Below are 21,758 nucleotides of genomic sequence, written 5' to 3' on the forward strand. Positions count from 1 at the left end.
ACATTGCTAATTTTTGTCATGAGTTATGTTTGAAAAAGAAATATTAGTATTCAATTTATAAAAAAAAATAGCCGTGAGAAATCAATTTAGTGTCATTAATTGCAGAGATTTATATTTCTCAATCCAATGTTAAAAGTATTTGTAAAGCTGAATCCAATCCAATCCAATCCAAATTTAGTCTAATGAAACACTGATTGTTGTCAAAACCTTCGCCACATAACAGCCTTGAGTTAGAGAACTTTTTGTCTTGCAGGTATTAAGAGTGTTGGCCATTCTTTGGAAATGTTTCAAAACAAAACAAAAACAAATATAACAGTCTATTTAAAGCTAAATGAAACAGGAAAGTGTTTTAACGTGCACATTTATGTTCCTTTTTTCCAGCTGTGCTTCATTTTATTACACATCACCTTTGAGAAGTTAATTTCACGGTGGCGAGGTTGCATGAGTGTGAGTTCACAGAGATGAACGATTGTGTTGTCGTAGATGATATCGCAGTGATGTAAATCCTGACACAGTGCTTTAAATGCCAAGTAAGACATCCAAGGAAGCTGTCACCTTTGCATGGCATTTGATGCTACCTCTCTCTCTCCTTCCCCCTCCCATATGAATGGACATAGTGGGAATAGTGCAAGCCATTGTGCATGTGCTAGTGTGTTTGCGTGAACACATATGTCTTTTATGCAGTGTGTTTGCGTGTGTGTGGATGTGTGTCTTGAATGTGTTTTTCATGAAAGGCTGTCACCAAAGGGCTGTGCCAGAGACACAGTTGCCATGGCAACATGTTCTCTCCTTAGATGACAGCCAAGAAAGTCATGTTAAGAGATTTTAGATTTCTGTATTGCACACATGTACGCATACACACATTTCCCTTTCAGATAGTTAGTTAATGCCTGTGTTTATGTATATCTGTGTGCAGGCAAGTTTGTATGATCATGGATCTTTATAGGTACTTGTGTTCGAATTTGAAAATCATATAAAAGGATGCTTGTTTATTTTAGTAGTTAACAGGCTTCACGTAGAAAAAGCCTAGTTCACTGTCATTGAAAATGACACTTATTTTTTTTGTGCATCATACCATTCTGGATGTAGAATTTAGAGGTGAGACTCACTCCTTTTTGCAAAAATGAAGACGACACCACCCGGCAGTATGATCAATGCGTCTTGAACAATTATTGACATTGATTAGGGCGGCGTCAATGTCCCTTTATATCTCACTGTGCATTTGTGTAGCTCATCATACGGGTCTGATTACAAGCATCGACTTTTGCAAAGAACGAAAAAGTTTGTACCTTTGTGTCCCTTCAGTTTCTGTGCTTTTACATGACAAACTCGCATTGGAATAAAATTGACAGGAGGCTGAAAAGGATATCTTATTGTCTCCTTTGGTCTGACACCTGACTTCTAAGCCAATGAAGAATGAATATGCAACTGCATGTTTCAATTTGAGATGGTAATTGGTTAGTGTTGAAGGCACTGTTTGTACTTTGCTGGTTGAGGTCATAGTTCTTTCTTTCCCCATTGGAAACATCCAATTAATAAACATTGGTGCTCATGTGGACGAGCATCCGGACATGCAGGCAAATAAGATTGTGTTTTTCATATTCTTTGAAAAGCAAGTTTGAAGATAGCCTATCTTAAGGGTTAATCCAAATCATTAAGTATTTTATCACAAATAGTATGCTGATTTTGAAAATATTTGTGCATACTGAGTGTCATTGTTTTCTAAGGGAGTTCTAAATGATGTGTGTTTTTATGACACAATATTATTTGTATCGAAGAGCAGATGGTAGTTAATGAGTTTTTACGTCAATAGAAATTATTCATCAGAACAAACATAATGGATGTTATCATTTGATGCATTTTATGATTGTTTGTTGTTGTTTAAGAGCAGTTGTTTCCAGACATTCTCTCAAGCTTTGGCACATAGTAAAAATCCCTCACCCCAACTTTGATCCTGCATATACAATCATAATATGTCACTATGAGGGCTATGCTACGTGTTTATATTTTACAAGTAAATCATGCCATTCACCATGATCCCCAAGGGGGATCACTGCTGGGAAGTGTTTTTACTCTTAGCTCTATAGGTATTCACAGCCAGTAAAAGTGACTATTTGCTGTTTTATTGGAGTGCATTTTCATCACAGGAGCCTTGCATGGTGTCTATATGGATTGCCATTACATTTACACCAAACTAGAATGGTAATGGTTGGACAGTTTTTGATGGATGTTGCTTGATGACATTTATTTTTATTCTATTCACTTTTTTTTGGTTTATGTGTATTTGTGGTTGAAGAGCGAAGCATAGCCTGATGCAAACAATGAATTGTACCATAATTGCTGATTGCCTCTCAAATCATCACACGGGTACCTTTATTTTCTTGCCAGTTTATGCTCTTTGTAGTACCATTATATAGCTACATCGGACAATATAATCTTCTGTCTTGAAAATTGCGGCTTATCATTTGTGGTTCAAAAGATAATAATACAATATAGTAATCAGCACAATTCTCTAAACAATGTCTCCAAAATGAACACCAAAGGTCAACATGTTGTAGTTTGAGGTTAGAATTTCCATTATTGACTATGTTAATATATTAATAACAATAATTATGATGAAAGCACGTGGGGATAAACAAACCTTGGGTGCCAAATCTATCATGCGAATCTACTGCTTTAAATCTCATTACACTTGTATGATGACAATAAAAGTTAGTATACATATAGTATATTAGTATACTATATGTGACAAATAATACACTGGATTGGTTTCCTTTGCTGTTGTGTTTCACTTTTACTTTAGCATTACACGCGTCCCCTAATGTAGTTCTATAGCCAATGTGGCATCTAATTAACTGTCAAGGGTTTGCCAGAGAGAAATGATGGATAATGTGGAAAGGCTCCGTTAATAAAAGCCAGCCATGCAGAGTAAAGTGTAGATTTGGGGATTGGCTACGTCCGGACTCGAGGGTATTACTACATCAAGTGCAGCCTTTGTAGATGGAGGTGAGGGGCGCTTTGTGGCGAGTCGTGATCGGGAGCATTGTGCAGTCACTGTCATGCTGCACAGTCGTCTGTGATTTACAGCGTAATTGCTGAATAATTTGCCAGCTGCTACGTGCTTAATTTGATAAATTCCGTTTTCAAACTCAGGAAATGAGATTTGAATTCATTTTATGCAGTCATCAAGATGCTATTGCTTCCAGATTCAATACTTGGTTATATTTCCCAAAAATAAATATTCTAACTGATTTTAGTTGCAGTCATTCACCCTTACATTTAAAGAGATAAAGCCTTAATGAATGTACACTGTGACTATATCATTGCTAGGAATTGCTAGATAGTGTGTTAATAGTGACTAACAAATCCAATTGATGATACAGTGATAAAGAATTGCAATGCCTGGTGACCAGGTTACACAGATGTGTAGGTGTGTGTTTACTAAATTGCCTTTGAGCAGAAATGGTGGCAGCCGTGATGATAGCAGTGCGATCCAGGGCCAAAAAGCTGTCATTTAACATGCCCTTTGCAGCACGAATTAGTGTGTCTCATGTCAAAACACTTCACATATCTTTTTCCTCACATTTTTCTCCCCTCATGTCAGCCTGCATGTCTCCTCTATGGTCCTCTGTGTCATAGAGTGCCTCCCCTGTAAAACCCAACCCCCTGACTTGCTACTGCCACCAGTTCTGAGTCCCTGTCATGTCCATCTGTTGCTTTCCTTCCAACAGATGGAAATAGTTTTTTGCTTGTAGTGACTGTTACAGTGAAACTGAAGTTATAACTAACTGTGACGAGAAATAGAATATGTTTAAAAAACTCTGGCATCTTGGCTGTTGTTCATAATTTCAGTGTCTTGAAACTTTTATTTCATAAATGGTTGTCTGTCTCTTCGGGCCCTCTGATTGGCTGCCCACCAATTCACGTTGTCCCCTGTTTCATGCCCAAAGTCAATTGGGATAGGACAAGAAACTTAACTTTTACCTCATACAGTTAAAAAAAAACAAAGCTTTCATTGGATACTAACTCAACAACATTAAAATATATGTTTTTCTTTTTCTTTGATTTTGATGGTCTTGGTCTCCTGGTCTTAACTTGTTCTCGGAGAGTTTTGTTCTTGACCAAGTCACGGATAGAGTGGTCTTTTCTAATCCCTGACATACACTCCGTATATTCATATTGCAACAAAGCATCTGCCGCTTGAGCTTAGTCAACTGACGTTATACAATCCGTAGCATTCAGATGGAGGGAGGAAGATGCCGCACCAGCCTATATTGTATTGCCACTCACTATTGAAAGGCAAGATGGATAGGACAAGTCATGCTGCAATGATTCAGCATTCTAAGTCATGTCGTTGCTCCTCGGGGTAATGAATAGTGAAATCCATTTTCAAGATAGCGAAAGAAATGTCTTTTTCTTTGCTAGATGGCATTCTCCATCCAATATTTCTATCATGCATTTTGTATGAAACATTCTCTTTCTTGGACAATTTAATCTAACATTTTCTTGTGTTTACTTTAAGATGGCCAGTTTGAATTCAATATATCAACACTAATATAAATTGCTGCAGTCAAAATACAGATTTGTCATGTGACTTTTGACCAGCCGTTGTTCAGATGCCTGAACCATATGTGCAGTATGACCAGAGCATGGATAAGACCCCAGGATTTTACAGTATTAAACTTTTTTTTTTTTATCTCAGCTTGGCTGAGAGATTATGCCTCACAGAAGAAAAAAAACGACCATCTGTCCACTGGGCCAGAAAATAGAAGACTACCTTTTCACGGAGCTTGGGATCTATATTGCCAAACAACTGCAGATCAAACGGCAAAACACCCTGCATGGGTCAGCAACTGTGCCATTGTTAGAAATGCACTTACTCCCAGGATGTAACTACTTTCGAACCTGGAAGTGATAAATTTCATATCAATGTTCATAGCCAATCAAAAGTTATGAGGCCTAAAATTATATGGATTTTGGTTCGAGTGTCCACTGTCGTTCACTTATTTTCTGACCTATTATACTGTATATATGTGTATATATGTGTATATATGTGTATATATGTGTATATATGTATATATATGTATATATATGTATATATATGTATATATGTGTGTATATATGTGTATATGTGTATACATATGTATATATGTTCATCTTGATAGTGTTATTTAAACTTGAAGTTATTCAGTCATTAAAAAGTTAGCAGATCTGCTTCTCACTGACTTGCACTCTACTTTCTGAAACATGTTTTAGAAATGAATTCTGATTGTAGATAGATATACACACAGACGGATGGATGGACAAATTATTCTTAGGCACTCGAACATAAAGTCGCAAAACAGTCTGCCCTTTTGCTTTTGTCTTTTGTTGGGAGCACTGAAGTCATGACACTTGGTCGTCAAAAACATGCAAATGAGACTCCATTGCTTTGAGCATCAACATCCTCGATCAAATACAAAGGACATCAATGCGATTTCTGCAGGAAATGATTACGCTGATGAGCAGGAGATTACGATACGTCACCGGTGGAGGCATGAAAGCACGTCGAATTTCCGCTGTCACATAGCAATTCTCTTTGAAAAAGATCCACATTGGGCCTCTGTCGTGGAATGGCAGCAGAGTATTTTTGCATCTAATTAGCCAAATGTTGTGACCCAGATATGATCGGCTGCATCTGAGCATCTCAGATGATATGCTTGCAGGCGGCGTGTCTACGAGGGGGGGCTGTGTTATCTGTGAAAGCAATGAGTCCTCGTGGAGGAGACCGACAATGAGCTCACTATCTCCCTTGTGAATCCTAAAACCAAAGTGCGGTCAAATTTAAGCACCAATGTCCTCAGAAGAAACTGAAAAATCTAAAATTAGATTTGTGCCAAAGACTTTATATAGCAGAAGCTGATAGGGAAATATGGTTTGAAACATCTTTTTTCGACGGGGTGCATCATTGTACAGATTACTTTAGATCTGCATGTTTTGCCTGGACACTGATGTAGTACATGGATTTTGGAGGGCTGCAAGTTTGAGTGTTGGCTGTCATCTATTTTGGCCGTGGGTGCCTCTTTACCAGGGAAGCTCAGCCTTGGTGAGGATTTGGACAAAAGTGAAAAAAATCCGAGATTGGCAGGCTGGTCGTGTCAGCGCTCTAATACTACAGCTCAGTCTGAGGCCTGAAGCGAGAAATACTAATTCAGCATTCTGAACACATCTGAATTTTTATGCCATTAATCAATTGTTGTAAGTCTCTAGCCGTCACCTTGCAATACTTTTGTATTATATGTTTTAATCGGATTACAACAAACCAAAATAATGGTTACCACATCACAATAATTGCCTATATTGTATCACCCATTGTGAGATTCATAAGATGATGAGTCATCAAACAAAACAAATTGCTAAATATATAAAAAATAATTCCAACATCTTCCATGCTGCATTTCACTTGGTTGCTCAATCTCAGTGTGAGTCACTCAATGTTCTAAATCCTGATATATCATCAGAGCAAAGACATATTCTAATATGAATGTAAGAACTTGAGCAAATGGGGTTTTATTTTACAGTCCCGTTTCATTTCTTTTACACAGTACTTTGTTTCATCCCATAATACCCAATCATCCATCTTTCAAAGAAACAGGATTTATAAAGAGATATCATATAATCTTTAGTAACCATTCCAAAGAGACAAAAAAAATCTTTGTCCGACTCAAAAAGCGTGGCTAAATGTTCTTTGATGCCATAAATGACTGCAACATCTAACAAGGAAAATAACCCAAAATACACTGAAGGGATTTCACATCCCATCTGGTGTTTGAGTGCCACAAGATCCCCCCCAGGAGGAGTTTAAGGGGTTAGAAGGACACCCAAACTGCTTGCTTATCATGCTGCTATTTTGGCCTGATATAATCTTAAAAACCAGGAGGCTCCTAACCTCAGATGGAACTGCTTTCTAAGGTTTGAATTTTCTCCCAAAACCACATAAAGACCTTGTTCAAGGAAACACAGGCCGTTTTTTGTTGTTTTTTTTTAGGAAAAGGGAGTCTTAGAGACACACGAGTCCATAGTCCTGGTCTATTATAATTGTTCAAACACATGACCGTAACCTTAACCATAACCCCTAGACACTATGGTTTCTATATTCAGAGATCTCACCTTATGTTTGAGTGAAGAAAAATACTTTAGCTGGAATCATCAAACAGTATACCATCCACCTCCGCCATGTGATGAGTGTCTGTCAACCCATCCAGCATTCCCTTGACACAAGAGCACAATATTTATTCATTTTAACGATCTTACTGCCAGTAAGACAGTTTGAACATACCATGTATATTTTTCAAAGCAGTGGAATAATGACTACACTACACAGTGGGGGTACTATGTTTGTGTTGTTTATTGCATACTGTTTGGTCTCAACTGCTCAATTTTCCTTCGTGTGTCTCTGACCTCTGATGTATTATAGTGTAGACACAAAGCAATGCTGCATAGTGCATACGTCTGTGCGTTATGAATAAATAAAGGACTGAGCTCGGGCACAAGCTGAGTTGGTTGCTTTCTTGGACAGCGTGAATGCTAACTTGGCACAAGGAAAGTGGACATTTATGCAACTAAAAGCACTTGAATATTCTCGTCCATTGCTCCCTTCATTTTTTTTGCTAAGCTTTTTTTGCTGACTTTAAGCTTAAAGTGCTCTCTGCTTAACTTTCTACTTGATAACCAAAATACAAAAAATATGCGGTATAATTAAAAAGAAAATTCCAATACATTTTCAATTTTTAGCACTAGGATGAAAAAGGAGAAAGGCTTATGACAAGTTCAGCACGTTGGAGGTCGATGTAATAGAAGGATGGCGAAACTTGGAATTTTAAGAAAATTAACCATTCAGTCCAATGAAAAAGAGTCTCAAAATATTTTATAATGGGAATTCATACAAATTATTCTAAGATAATGCTGAACTCTCTACATTCATGTCTCATTGCACGTTTCAGATCACGTTTTATGGTGAGAAGATTACTTTTATAAGGCAATAAAATGAAAGAGACCCACATTAGAATCAACTACCATATCAATGTTGTGTTTCTCGAAAAGATTGGAAAAAAAACTCAACGGTGCATGAAGTCATCTTTGGAAATAGGAAGGTTTCAGGCAAATATTACCTCAATGTCGTGCTCATTCCCCTCCGGAATTACCTTTTAGTCAGAAAAGCTAATGACTAAATGTATATTTTATTATCTGATGTATCAAAAAAATATGATTGATATAGGGCAAATAGTAGGAGTGCTCTTATTTTGTAATGTACAACACCATTTTTGCTGTAGATAGAATTGATGATTTCAATTTACTTTGATAATATCCACAAACTAAAACCTGCTTTCCAATGATAACATGTTTATATTTGATTGCAGGCAACAGTTGCCTGGGTTACGGTATCTCTTCTGTTACCAGTTTCCTTTTAATAGATAAAAAAAAAAAAACATAGTCTCTCGGGTGTCACTGGAATATGGTTTTGCTTTATCTCTCATTTTCTGGACTTCTTTATCCTCATTAGGGTTGCACGGCGGACACCCTGGTTCAATATTTGTGCCTTATTGCTTTATTGTCATGCATCCAAATACAGGATGACAACTGATAACTATGATACAAAACAATAACAGTAACCAAGGCATACATGTATGGTTACATCTCCAAAGTCATGTTAAGGCAATCAATAAGAAAACTCCACATTATATTATTAGTATCATTTTTGTTTTTTTCAATGTAGGGACTGTGTCCTATTTGATTTACAGTCTGATTCATCATTTATTCAAGTGCTGAAACCCAGAACAAAAAGAACTATTGATCGTACCATCAATACGGTGGATGGAATTACGTATTTGACCTTGGTGTCATTAAACCTTAAAAGAAGCTGAGCCACTTTTCCTATTGACACATTCAATTCCCTTGTTGTTATACTCATTCCACCACCAATGCATTATAACACACAAACCACATGTCCACAAAATCTTGCATTTGGAAGTCTACATTGAGTTTAAGCCATGTTTTAACTAAACTAGGCCTGACTCCTGAGAAGGTTATATAATATTCCTGAGCAAGAATTCCTGCTCATTTGAGAATTAGTGGTGAGTTGGGTATGTTGAATTAAATTATAATTATACATGCATAATCCTTCATCTCTCCTGCAAATATGACAATGCCCTTCTGAGATTTTCTCTGCAGAATGTTTACATTTTTTAAATGGTTGCTTTATACTATTTCATTTGATAAAAATACCATAAGGGTCATAAGGGAATATGTTGTTTGTCTTTAGTTTTGATAGAGATTATGTATTATTCACAAAGTGCCTTGCTTTGGTTGCAAACTTAACCTCATAACTAGACTCAGGTCACCAGGCAACAGACTTACCTCCAAGTAATGATATAGCCCAAGGCCATGGACACAGCCGTGGGCCATTAAGTAAATGACCACCTGCCCATGTATCAGTTTAATGTTTTTTGTTTTTGTTTTATTATGATTATTAGAGCCATGTTGTTCAAGCTTGAGTTATCCATCCACAGCAGGCAGTGTAGGTGTCTGCTTCTTGAGTGCGAAATGGCGTCACACCATTGAAAAATAAATACTTTGTATAATAAGATCAAATGACTGTAGAAATATTTATTAAAATTGGGCAAGCGTGCAAGATAAATTCGCAAGCCATTTTTGAATGATCATAGATAATTGCTCACGTGAAAGTGCTACCTTGGAACGATTGCATCGTTATGGGTGTGGCGTTCTCTGTGGAGTCTATTAGAGATACATTTTTAAGATTCAAAAATCCATGTTTGTACGAGGTTTTACCCATTCTCAGCGGAAGTAAGATCCCCGTTTAGTTTTAGTTTTTCCTTCCACTGCAGCTGTTGTTCCATCTTTTTTTGCTTCTCGTTGCTCCTTTGGGACATCAAATTCAACGCCAGTTTATGTGCTCCCTTTCTGCACACCTGCCTTACATTTCCTCCCTCTCAATAGTTATCAGGCAGCCAGTGGGGAAAAAGAATTGCAGCACTATTCTGCCAAATATTTCTTCTCATCCACACAAGTGTGTTTTTCTTCTCTAGTTTACATACTGATGAAAGCCACCACAACCACAGAAGTAGACCCAAATATCATTAAATGAATCAATCAAGCCTTTTGATACACATTTCAAATTACTATAAACTAAAGTATATGGGCATTAATATAGATACACATTTGTTTTGAATAAATTAAGTGTAGGCAGCATGGTAGTGGAGTAGTTAGCTTTTTTAACTCACAGTTCTAAGATCAAAAGGTACAATCACAGTGTGTTCTAAATTTCACGTGTGGAATTTGCATGTTCTTGTTGGACTGCGTGGGTTTCTCCATGTGCTCTGTTCCTAAAAACATGGATGGTAGGATGGTTGAGTACTCTAAACTGTCCCTAGGTATGAGTATGAGCGTGGATAGTTGTCCGTCTCCTTGTGACCTGCAATTGGCATGAAGTCAATTCAGCTCCAACCATTCATTCTCACACTCATTCCTAGAGGCAATTTAGAATGTTCAACTAAGCTACCCTGCATGTTTTGTGAATGTGGGAGGAAATCGGAGATAGCGGGAGAAAACACATGGAAACCAATGAGAACATGCAAACTCCACACAGTGAGGATCCACCTGGGATCAAACCCTTGACCTCAGAATTGCGAGCTCACTTGCCAACCACTCCAACAACAGAGCACTGTATTTAATCTTATAATACATTATTTTATACTTATACATGCCTCACGAATAAATTGTGGTGATTTTGTTGTTGTTGTTTTCAGGAAAAAAACATCAATTAAAAAATATTAAGATTAATATAAACCTGTTAAACTTAAAAATCTCATGTTTTGCTCTTAGCATTCACTTTCCCAATAAGCCATCCCACAGTTTTCTTCCCTCTACTCTGTGATGCAACCTCAGTGAACCAGTAGACACTTTTTAGTATACCATCAAACATCACCACACCTTTTGATTCAGCAGCTCAAGTAATGGAACTTGAAATCAGTTGACTGACCAAAGCTCAAAATACTGCCTGACACTTTGCAGTGAAATATTGCAGAAAGGTGTTAAGTCATCTGAAAGTGCTTTCTTTTTCCACTAGACTTGTATCATCGTGTCTTAGTTTGTGGGAAGAGCTTTTATAAAAATGAAAAGAAGAAAATCAACAAATGTAACACAAAGCAACTAAACCAATGATGGAACACAGTGAAGCGTAGTAAGCAATTTCACAATTCTGCCAACCAATCGTTCTAATGTTCCCAAACAATAGATACAGGGAGATGTATGTATTACGCTACAGTAGACTATTCAATAGGACACATTCTTATGCATATTCAACACAATCAAACAGAAAGTTTTATATTCTAGAATTTTCCCCTCACATCTGTGTTTTTTTTCTTGATTATCTGGATTAGGCAGTTTCACTGCTGCAGTCTTATTTTCCCTCGTGTACTGTCTAGGGCTGGTAATGTCCTGCCACCTTTATGTTTCAAACCCCAAGCGGCAAGGAGAGCCAAGTTTGCTCTCTTAGCTCACAGGAGGTGAGCTGGCCAAGGAGGTGCTTCTGAACAGCCGACCAGACGCTGTCTCACCTCTGCCATGGACAGACTCTTTATTCACTGACGCCTGAAATGAGATGTTTTATTGGATGGAATGTGCTGGAAATGACATTTAGGCTTGCTTCTGTCCATCACCAAACTCAGAGTACCTAACATATAAGACAATTACTGGTTATCTATAGGGAATTGCATGATTTTGCATTCAGATTCGATAAAAATATCAAGTTAACTACTTTTGAAATTTAATAGTCTAGAGATTTACATTGTTCAAATATATTTGCAGTATACAGAACCTTTTTCTAGTGTACTGGTAAAGAAATGTTTGAGCATAGCCATGGTGTTCACATTTTTGCAAGACATTAAAATATATAAAAAAGTATAACAAGCTATTATTACCTTTTGTTTTAGTATTTCCTTTTTTAAACCATTAGATTTTTCTTTCAATATGACAAATAATTCTGTGCAGGTGAACTAAATCTTTTGGCACAAAATGCAAAATGTCTCTCCCTCCACCCAAATCCTTATGAAGACATATGTGCAATTGTGCAGCCTTCCAAGCATGAGGGAATGCTTTACAGCATGTATGACACAGCTGTCCCCCCTTTTAGAAATAACACACCCCATTGTCAAAATATTCTGTGTTATTTTACAATTATTCTGTCACAGTTGCCTGGTCTTTCAGCATCTTAATTTTGCGCTTTAGTTGTACTACAATGCCGCAAGTCTCCCTGCATTAGCAACAGACCTATTAACTCAGAAGGAGCAAGAAATATGTAAATTTCAACTCATTTTAACCTGGCTTATCTTTGCCCCGTTTTCCTCTTCCCCCACTCAGTGGTAACCCTACCCTATTCTGTGATTTTAATGGTACATGCCATTAAAAAGACCATCTCTAGAAAGGGAGGAGGAAAAAGAGGGGTGGCCTCAGTCTCATTTAAGATGCTACTTTACAACGCCCCCCATTCCTCTTTAGCATAAACACATTCACATATGCCTTCGCACACGTAGAGCCGCCTCATCCGTCGCGACACAGTGGTCGGCTTCAGAGTGGACCAGTCAGTCAGCCGGCAGCAGAGAGAGAGAGGGGGGGACAAAAGCAGAAGGGAGGGAGGAATACTAAAAAGGGGGGCGCGAAGCCGTTGAATAAAACACCACAGAAGAGAAAAAGGGGAAAAGGGAGGAAAAACACATCCTGGGAGTTCTAAATGGGAAAAAACAGCTCCATCATGAGCATGAGAGGATGAAAGAAAGGGATGCTTTGAATGCCAGAAGAACAAGAAGAAGAGGGGCAAGCAGGGACAAAAACAAGGAATTCTAGAATGAATGGGAGTCCGGCTTGCCTGCTGCACGCACGGACGGGGAAGAGCAGTCGTACGCAGAAGTCCCTGAAAAGGTAAAGAAAAAGCTCAATTTTGTGTCCGTTTCCGGTCCCATGCAAAAGGATGCAAGGTAGCCTTGTCAGACTTGAGGCAATTTCCATGCTGATCAGGCGATGAAGAGGCGATTGCCATCTTTGTCCCTAGGTTTCGTTTGTGCATGACACTGGGAAGAGCACAAGCCAGAGCGATGGGGAGATGGAGAGGGAGGTTGTGTTGCATGCATGCCTGCTGCAGGGAGGGCTTCGGGAAGTGCTACGGAGAAGAAAAAGAATCTTGATGAAAAGGACGGGGCTATAATCCTCGGGATGAGCATGCTGAGATAGCAATTGTGGCGATTTGCTCTTATCGCGGAAGCTGAGGAGAGCCTTCTACTTATTTTGGATGGTTTGAGCTAAGCGGATGAATTGACAGTCCAATATCATAATATAGAAGTTAAATCTGAGTGAGGAGGCTACACACATTGCTGGGAGTTTTCTCAAGCTCAAATCCTGACAGACCCACTTTCACCTGTGACCCAAGGGAACTGAAAGCTACCTTTTCCAACCGCTTAACAACTTGCCTGTACAGGCAAATAAAAAGAGGCAGGGGAAAAGGAAAGCTTGAGTGGGCTGTCCAAACTCTTTTCTGACACCTGCCAAAGGAAGAAGCTAAACTCTTTGCGATAAGAGGCATTTTTATAGTGCACAGTCTTCAACATCATTTTGGCATTTTACTTCATAAAGGTATACTCAATGTGTCAGTAGTATGCTAGAATCCTCAAATGGTCTATCCACTTTATTGTTATTCTTGTTTTTTGAAAGAACTTTTGCAAGAGGGAATTAGCCATAAACTGACAAAATATTGTCATTCAAAACAAATAAACATCCAATATTCATTTGTTTACTGTAACAGATGTGCTCGTGCTTAACACAGCTGATGGCATGATAGGCTTAGTACATTCTCAAATGGACAGTTTAAAAAACTGCCTTTATGGACATTATAACTTTTGCATCTTTGACTTTTATGGATTGTATGTTTCCCTTGTGCATATATTTTAATTATGCATGCATACTTTGCTTATGGAGGATCTTAACTAAATTGATGGATGGACTGGATGCACTTCTATGATATTAAAAAAATCCGTGACTGTTCCTTTTTGCCCCTGGAAAATGTATAAAAAGGAGAAAAAAAATCCAATTTTGTTTATTAATGGAGGTTTTCAAGCTTTTTTGGGGCGACGTGATATATCTTTCAGAATGATGCACTGCATTCTTGACTACATAGCACCTTTTTTTATTGAAGGTTTATTTATCTGTGTCATTAAATGTATTTTGGCCTTCCACAAGGCATTTAATGTCAGAGGCAAAGCTTGCATGGAATGAATACTGTGCCAAAGGTCTGAACTCTAGTTTTAAATCCTTAGTCATGCGTCAGTATATATCAGTCAAACCGCATGGAAGTTCTAACTGGTCCAGTCATAAGCAGCTGACACCCAGTGTGACATCAGGCAACTGGCTAAAATTGTTACAATTAATTTTCCTACTCGCTATATTTGCCAAAACAATGAAAATTCACTTCCTTTATTTCAATTCCAATTCAATTCCTTTACTCAATTTAATAATGTTCAGTTAATCTCATTTCAAATAATTATATCTTTCCGTGTGCAATACGGGAGCTATTTCAATCCATTAGCTGTCACTTTCACACTGTGTGGTGAAATGAACCCTACAGTGCTGTCTCCTCATTCAATCATAGTATGAAATACCGATATATATGTATTTTCTTGCCTGAAGAAACACATTTGCATACTCAACCAATCAAACTGCTGCTGTTTTAATATTTTCATTTGCCTGATACATTAAAATGCATAAATTTCTGCTCCCCTACTCTTATAGCTTCCTTGCAGTAATATTAGTATAACTGTGGTTCATACTGTATACTGTATGTATGAATGTGTTGCCCCCAGCTGTTTGTAACACTGGTGTCAGCATGCTCTGATGGCACTGCACTCTTTGACCGTGCATATATTTAGTTTTGACTCACTGTAGCTCTGTCAGCAAATCTTGCATATGGAAGTGGACACCTTGTCAGGGCATCTGTGTTCTTGGCTGAAGGGGCCCACAAATACGGAATATGAATCTGTAGCTATCGAACTAAGCTGCGTTGCAATTCAATATGTGATGGATGGCGTTATTTGAAAGTAAAATTCAACATTTTTCGTTGTGAAAAACCCATTAAGCATGCAGCTTACAGTTTTGCTTCTTGACTAAAAGAAGGCAAAATCAAAAGATTTTTGGGTAAAATTAAAAAACATTATTCACCCTGTTTAAATTCCAAAGGTTACTGGCTTTAACTGGGAGCAAAACTGACTCTGCAAAAAGAAATATCCCTTAGGTGTTAGATTTTCATTCAAGTCACATTTTGACTTTAAAAATACGTCAGGGGAATATATATATATATATATATATATATATATATATATATATATATATATATATATATATATATATATATATATATATATATATATATATATATATATATATATATATATATATATATATATATATATATATATATATATATATATATATATATATATATATATATATATATATTCATACCCTTGAATATATAATGATATTAATAATACTAATAATAATATTCCAAGTATAATATGGATGTTAAACAAGGTGAGAGAGATAACATTTATTCTTCCTTGCATTGACCATTTTCTATAGGCCAAAAAAAGTCAATAAGGGTTAAACAGGGTTAAAAAGATTGAATACAATAACTGATACATGCCATAAAAAGACTGCAATACTCCACACTAAAAAATCTTATATCAAAAAAATATATATGATTATCTTTTGTGCCATACTATGTGTACAAAAGAACAACCATGAAACTGCAGCACATAACGCTATGTAAGTGTAGCAAAGTTTGTTTTGTTGTGTGTTTTTGTCCGCTTACATTCATACACACCCAAGTACACACACTCCTCATCACTGATAGCTCGGTAGCATTTCACAGATCATTGCACAGCATGATAACATGTATGAAGCTTGACAAGTCGATGGGATTATTTTTGTGAAAATATTCAGGAAGTTAATGACAAGACTGTGGACCTTTTTAAATCGGGGGTTGAATGCAGTTGCCTGTAAACTAAGCTCACCGTTGCAAAAAGCATCAGTCGTAAGTTGCAGAAGCTAAAATGCAAGAGGCGGAGGTTCAAAATCTCTAAAAATAAAAAAGAGCCTCCTCTGCAAAAGAAGTGTTGGTTGCTTTTGTTTTACTGGTGAGAAAAACAATGGCCTCTAACAATAAACTCATTGTTTCCTGGTTTTTAAATCGCCCACATTAGCATCATCTACAGAGTGTGGATTGTTTGACTGAAAGAAAGGCTTTTAAATTAAGTCATGCATTAATAAAAACGTTTCAGTAATTTTTTTTAGCACACTTTGTCTTGCAACACTTTACGAGGCTTCTATTAGTGAACATTATACTGCTCTCTACAAATTCAGTCACTTTGTTTATCAATTCATATATCTTCGCCTCTTTGTATTCTTAATAGTTGTCTTTTTTCTTATTTTTTTTTGCATAATCTTATTATGTGTATTTTTACTTTGCCAAGCAGCCTCAGGCAAGTGCTGCTGTCTGGGAAATGGGAGGTATTAGGGACAGCTGGCAGTGCAGTGTCACTTGTGTTCACATTCATCAGGCCTGCTAGAGATTAGGAGACAGTGGTTGGATGCTACTGGAGGCAAAATCACATGATTTATTAATTTAAAGACCCTCACCCACACAAAATACCCAACAAAGACACATTATGTCTTGAGGGAAAAATAAATTAAAAAACAAAAAACAAAAAAAAGGACAATTAGCGCCAAGTACCTCAAGCGTCTTCTTTTCTCATCCACATGCACACACTACAAAAACAGCACAGACAATTCCCTCGTGCTTCAACCCTCACCTCTCTTGGGATTGATTCAATTACATCAAATAAAAAGGCAAAGAAGCTTAGTAAAAAAATATATAAAAAAATAAGAAGAATAACGAAAATAAGCATCATGTGGCATGGACGAAATTTGTTAGTTTCACAGTTGTAAAAAGGCATTTATTTTTTTATTATTTTTATTTTAGAGTACCGGAAACTTATTTATTTACTGTTTCTTGCAAATTCCCAGTTTAAGAAGAACAAACTAAACAGCTCCAAACATTTTAACCTTAAATTATTGGGCATAATATTGTGAAATTTGCTATTACTTTGACAGCCGTCTCTGCAAGCGTATTCTAAATCAATCTTATGAGGCCTGACAGTTCCTCTCACCTGCTGGGATTATTAAGAATGATAAATAATTAATGTGGTTAAGATGCTGTGCTGCATGCATGTAATTATGCATTGAGCTTCTACATAAACTTTGAAACTCATCGTATATTCGGATACTTTTCATCCTGATGACAACAAGAACCAAACAACGTTATTCAATGTAATAGATATGGAAACAAACTGGATTATTCCACTCTCTTGACAAACAATATTTTGTGCCTTTGTTAGCAGCCACACTTAACAAAATAATCTCATTATATTTGCATTATTAATTAAGGAACTTATTCAGTAGCTTGCTATTGCAATTCAATGTTTAAAAAAACAACAGGATTTCTGCATCAGTGAGCTGCCATTCAATCTCAGTGTCAACATGATTGTTTTTGATAAAACTTGCATGGCATTTCGTGTGCAGTATGTGCCAATTACCTCACACGTTCAAGTATCCATTTTTTTGTGTCACACAAAAACATACATGTCACCAGTTCCCAGCACAAATGCCAGGAATTTTGGTGAATACATCATTATAATGTGAAAAGTAACCTGCCCCGAGCTTATTTTCTTCCCCATTTTTTTGGTTTGTGTCAAAAATGTCATTCTCAGAACTGCTATCCGAGAAGGAAATGCTATTTCTTGTTGAACAGGTCATCTGTGTGTATTTCTTGCTTTCTTTCAAAATCCAAATCGGACAGGCTTGACGTTAGATTCACAACTTATTTATCTCGATCGGTTTCAGGCATCACCAGATAGCTATGAAGCAACAATGCAAAGCATTGACCCATCTGTGTCCATTTGCTGTGCTATGAAATTGGAAACATGAATTGAAAATAGCTGGTACATTTTCTGAGTCCGTTTATATGAAGAAGTATCATGCTTGTGATGGTATTTGATTTTTATTGATGCTCTACCATTAAGTAACACTATCCCGTAATTTGACCTATAATAACAACTGATTTAAATACATGTAATGGCATTACTTTAATTAGCAGCGGCCACAAATTGTCCATAATAATAGAAAATCTATTAAAATGATGGCACAGCCACTCCTCTCATGCAATGTCTGCTTTATCATCGCCACATCATTAGAGCTTGTTGTCATATTTATCCCTTTATTTTAGTAAATTAGACGAAGCATGCACTTTCTACAGCATTAGGAGACGTTCTATCACATTTCCAATCAAAACAAAACAAATTTAACAAATATTTTTCAATATCTTTCTTGTATTGGATCACATTGGTAAATCTCGGTAGTAGACAATGACAGAGGCTTGAGTTCCAATCCGTGCAATGTATTCTGGGTATTTTTAGCATCTGTGACCATCATTTGCGCTGTATGGTGACGCATCTGTGTAATTTGGTGGTGCGTGTGAAGTGCTGTGCATGGATCAAAGTGGCTCTGCGAATTTGGCAAATACAATAGTTGCTGCTTGGCTTGAGGCATACATGTGTGTGTCTGTTTGTGTGTGTCTACTTTAACGTTTGTGATCTTGATTTCTTCTGTGACTCATTGGAGCACCTGTCGAGTAGCATCAGCCCTGTTCATGATCAACAATATCATTTACTCCATTATATTATATACTTGGAGAATGGATATTACTTTTGGAAGACACTTGAACAAACCATTCAAAATTTCATTATTTACTCCTGATCAAGCTGTAGTTCTTTGTTTTGGAAGTTATTTTTCCAACCGAAGTCTGCCAGGCGGCATTGTGTGCAAAGAAGTTTTGTTCTTTGCAAGCCAAATGTCTCATAGAAGATGTTATTAGAACACATGCCAAGAGGCTATGTTCATTGACATTCATCCTAGCATGCACCCTCATTGCTGAAGATAACTGTAGACGGCGAGATCTTCCAAAGGCGAGTTGCACGCTAATTTGTGCTGTGTTTGCAGGCACGAAACAAATGCCCTTGTCGCATTGATTACACACTACAAGCTAATGAGATAAACAGAGGGTGAATTGATTTAGTAGGAGAAAAAATCATGCCAGAGTGGCACATGTACTGTAAATGTGTCTGCATGGGCTTAGTTCATACTTAGAACAGATGCAGCATCACCTGAACCCAAACCAATGATTGTTATTGAATTGAACTGGTTTCGTATAAACTTAGTTTAAAAAAAAATTCAGCCAGGGCATCTTTACTGAATGTGTCCTCCTACAATGATATACATCTTGAAGAAAGTACCTGACTAAATATTACACGTTTAAAATAAGCGCCAAAATACCTCGATGACCAATCTCACTAGGAAATACAATATATGAAAGAGGTGGGGTATTGTGTTCAAGTTTGTGGTTTTGATTTTATAGGGGTTATGTTACCAAATCAATCATAACAAGACAGATATTGACAGCTTTTGTCATTTTAATGTGATGGAATGGCCCACAGTGATGGATCATGGCCTTTACAAACATGAATAGGTCTAAAGAAAAGAGGTGAAAAGAAGGTTTACTACAGCATGTCAAAAGTGAGGGTGGGGGAATTGTAATGGCATAAAAAAAATCAATACAGGTCTAACCGTGGTGCAGCACAAATGAAAAGCATGCATGCCATGATAATGGTTATAGATTGTGTCCTTCATGATGAATCGCCATGTAGCACTTCAATTTTTATGTCTCTTGCTACAAAATCTATCTGAAAAGCGACTTTGCGTCTTCATCAAAAATGTCAATGTAATGCTCTTGCCATCATGGAGTCTCTATTGCCTTTTCAACTTAAAAAAGCAGTGAGAAAATAGTGTAGCCAAGAAAAATACTGACAACTGAGAGACAATCACGATGCAGTATTGACAAGTCTCACAGTATTTTTTTTGTAAAAATACTGCATTCACATCATCATATCATCACATCATATTTGTCTACTAGGGCCATTTATGTGACTGTCACATAACGTCTGCATCAATTTAAATCATGCTCCCCTTTAATCTCTTAATTATATAGAAGTACTCTCAAGTATTAGATTCATGATCAAACTATAACACCAGTTGGGAAACATTTGTTAACATGCAGGTGGTTTCTCACCTTGTCAGAAGCAAACCTGATAGAGAAAAAGCCAAAGGCATCAAACTATTGCTGTTAATTAAAAAGGGGGAAAAAACGACGTGGAGAGATATGATCCACAATCTCCTGTGATCGCAAAGCTTATTTGAAAATGAACTTATGCCTGAATTTGTGAGGTGAATTCAATGTCACACAACTTAAATGGCCAAGGTTGATTCCTTTATGTCATTGGACAGATCGAGAACAAGATCACATCTAATCCCATTTGTGGTAAACTACACAACCATTAATGACAACAACATCCTATCCTTCCATACATAACACCTCAATAATAGTCTTTAAAATGCAATATAATAGTGCTGAACAAGATATAAATTAAGTGGTCTAAGTTGGTATGGAAACAAGAGTAGCACCACCGAAGTGTGACATAAAATACATTTGAAACAGTGATAGTATTGTTTAACTGATAGAAACAATATACTTCTTTTAATTGTCAATTTTGAAAAGGAATGAACAGGGCACTGTACTCACATCTAAAGTCCATCTGAGAACAGCTGTGGGGTTTTAGTGGCATACGTGTACAGAAGGTGATGGATGGCCGAGTAAGAAGCAAGGCTCCACGCTCCATTCATCAGGACCAGACAAGCTCTTCAGGCCTGGTGGCCTTACTGACAAATGAGCCCCCAAAGCACCGCACTGAGGGCTGAAGAATGTCCGCAAGAAGTTCCAATTTGCCCGTAAAAGGATAGAGGCCTTTTGAACGTGACCATAGGAGCTCAAATGGGCACATAATACACCCAAAGTCCATAAAACATATCTGAACTTTTTGTCTCCAGCAATGGATTCCATGACAAATGGCTCTTTCTGCTTCCAAGCAGGTTCAATAACGACCCAAAATTGGCACTTAAAGGTGTGAGCTGAAACTTGGATGCATGCGGCACAGGGAGCCTGCGGCCACGTAAATCACCTTTTTTTTCTCTTTTTCTTTTTTTCTGCATTTGGATTTGGAGCAGTGAAAAGAGGAGGCAGCTGACTGTAAAGAGAAGGCTTTGTTAGAAGTGGTATGAAAGGGGAGGAACAGGAGGAGGAGGAGAGAACTGACACGCTAAATGGAATAGAACGATAAAGCAAAGAAATAATACAGATGCCTTACAAAACCCTGCAATAGCGTCGTGAATGATGATTACCTTTCCAAATGTGCTAACCGTGTGGGAGCAATACTGGAGAGCTTATTTTAAAGCCTTCCTCCAAATTCTTTTCTTTATATAGTCCATATTGAAGTAGTCTTGAATACATTAACCTTAAAACTACTCCAATCGAGTCTCTTTTAGCTCAGACTAAACATAATTCCTTATTTTATTGCCAAGTAGTTATAGTCATGCCTTGAAAAGTTATTTGAGGCTCAAATTAACCTCTTAACGATACACAAAGATCCATTAAAGCTTATGAATGACTTGAAGTCACTAGATCAGATGAATCACTTAGAAACATTTTA

At 37.2% G+C, this 21,758-nt stretch overlaps 1 protein-coding gene across 9 annotated transcripts in view; it reads left to right on the forward strand.

The window, feature by feature from the left end:
• Positions 1-21,758, forward strand: part of b3gat1a (beta-1,3-glucuronyltransferase 1 (glucuronosyltransferase P) a) — a 61,003-nt gene that overhangs the window by 15,471 nt on the left and 23,774 nt on the right. For 3 of the 9 annotated variants that reach the window (XM_077722681.1, XM_077722685.1, XM_077722686.1), the window contains exon 1: positions 12,544-12,975. The exons of 2 other annotated variants lie outside the window; for them this stretch is intronic. The gene's annotated coding sequence lies outside the window, so the exon portion shown is untranslated. Of the gene's footprint in view, positions 1-12,543; positions 12,976-21,758 lie in introns of those variants that run through there. 4 more of the 9 variants (XM_077722677.1, XM_077722679.1, XM_077722682.1 and 1 more) reach the window with 2 other exon arrangements.

This window comes from Stigmatopora nigra, chromosome 8, assembly GCF_051989575.1.
Source record: "Stigmatopora nigra isolate UIUO_SnigA chromosome 8, RoL_Snig_1.1, whole genome shotgun sequence".
In the NCBI taxonomy this organism is placed as follows: domain Eukaryota; kingdom Metazoa; phylum Chordata; class Actinopteri; order Syngnathiformes; family Syngnathidae; genus Stigmatopora; species Stigmatopora nigra.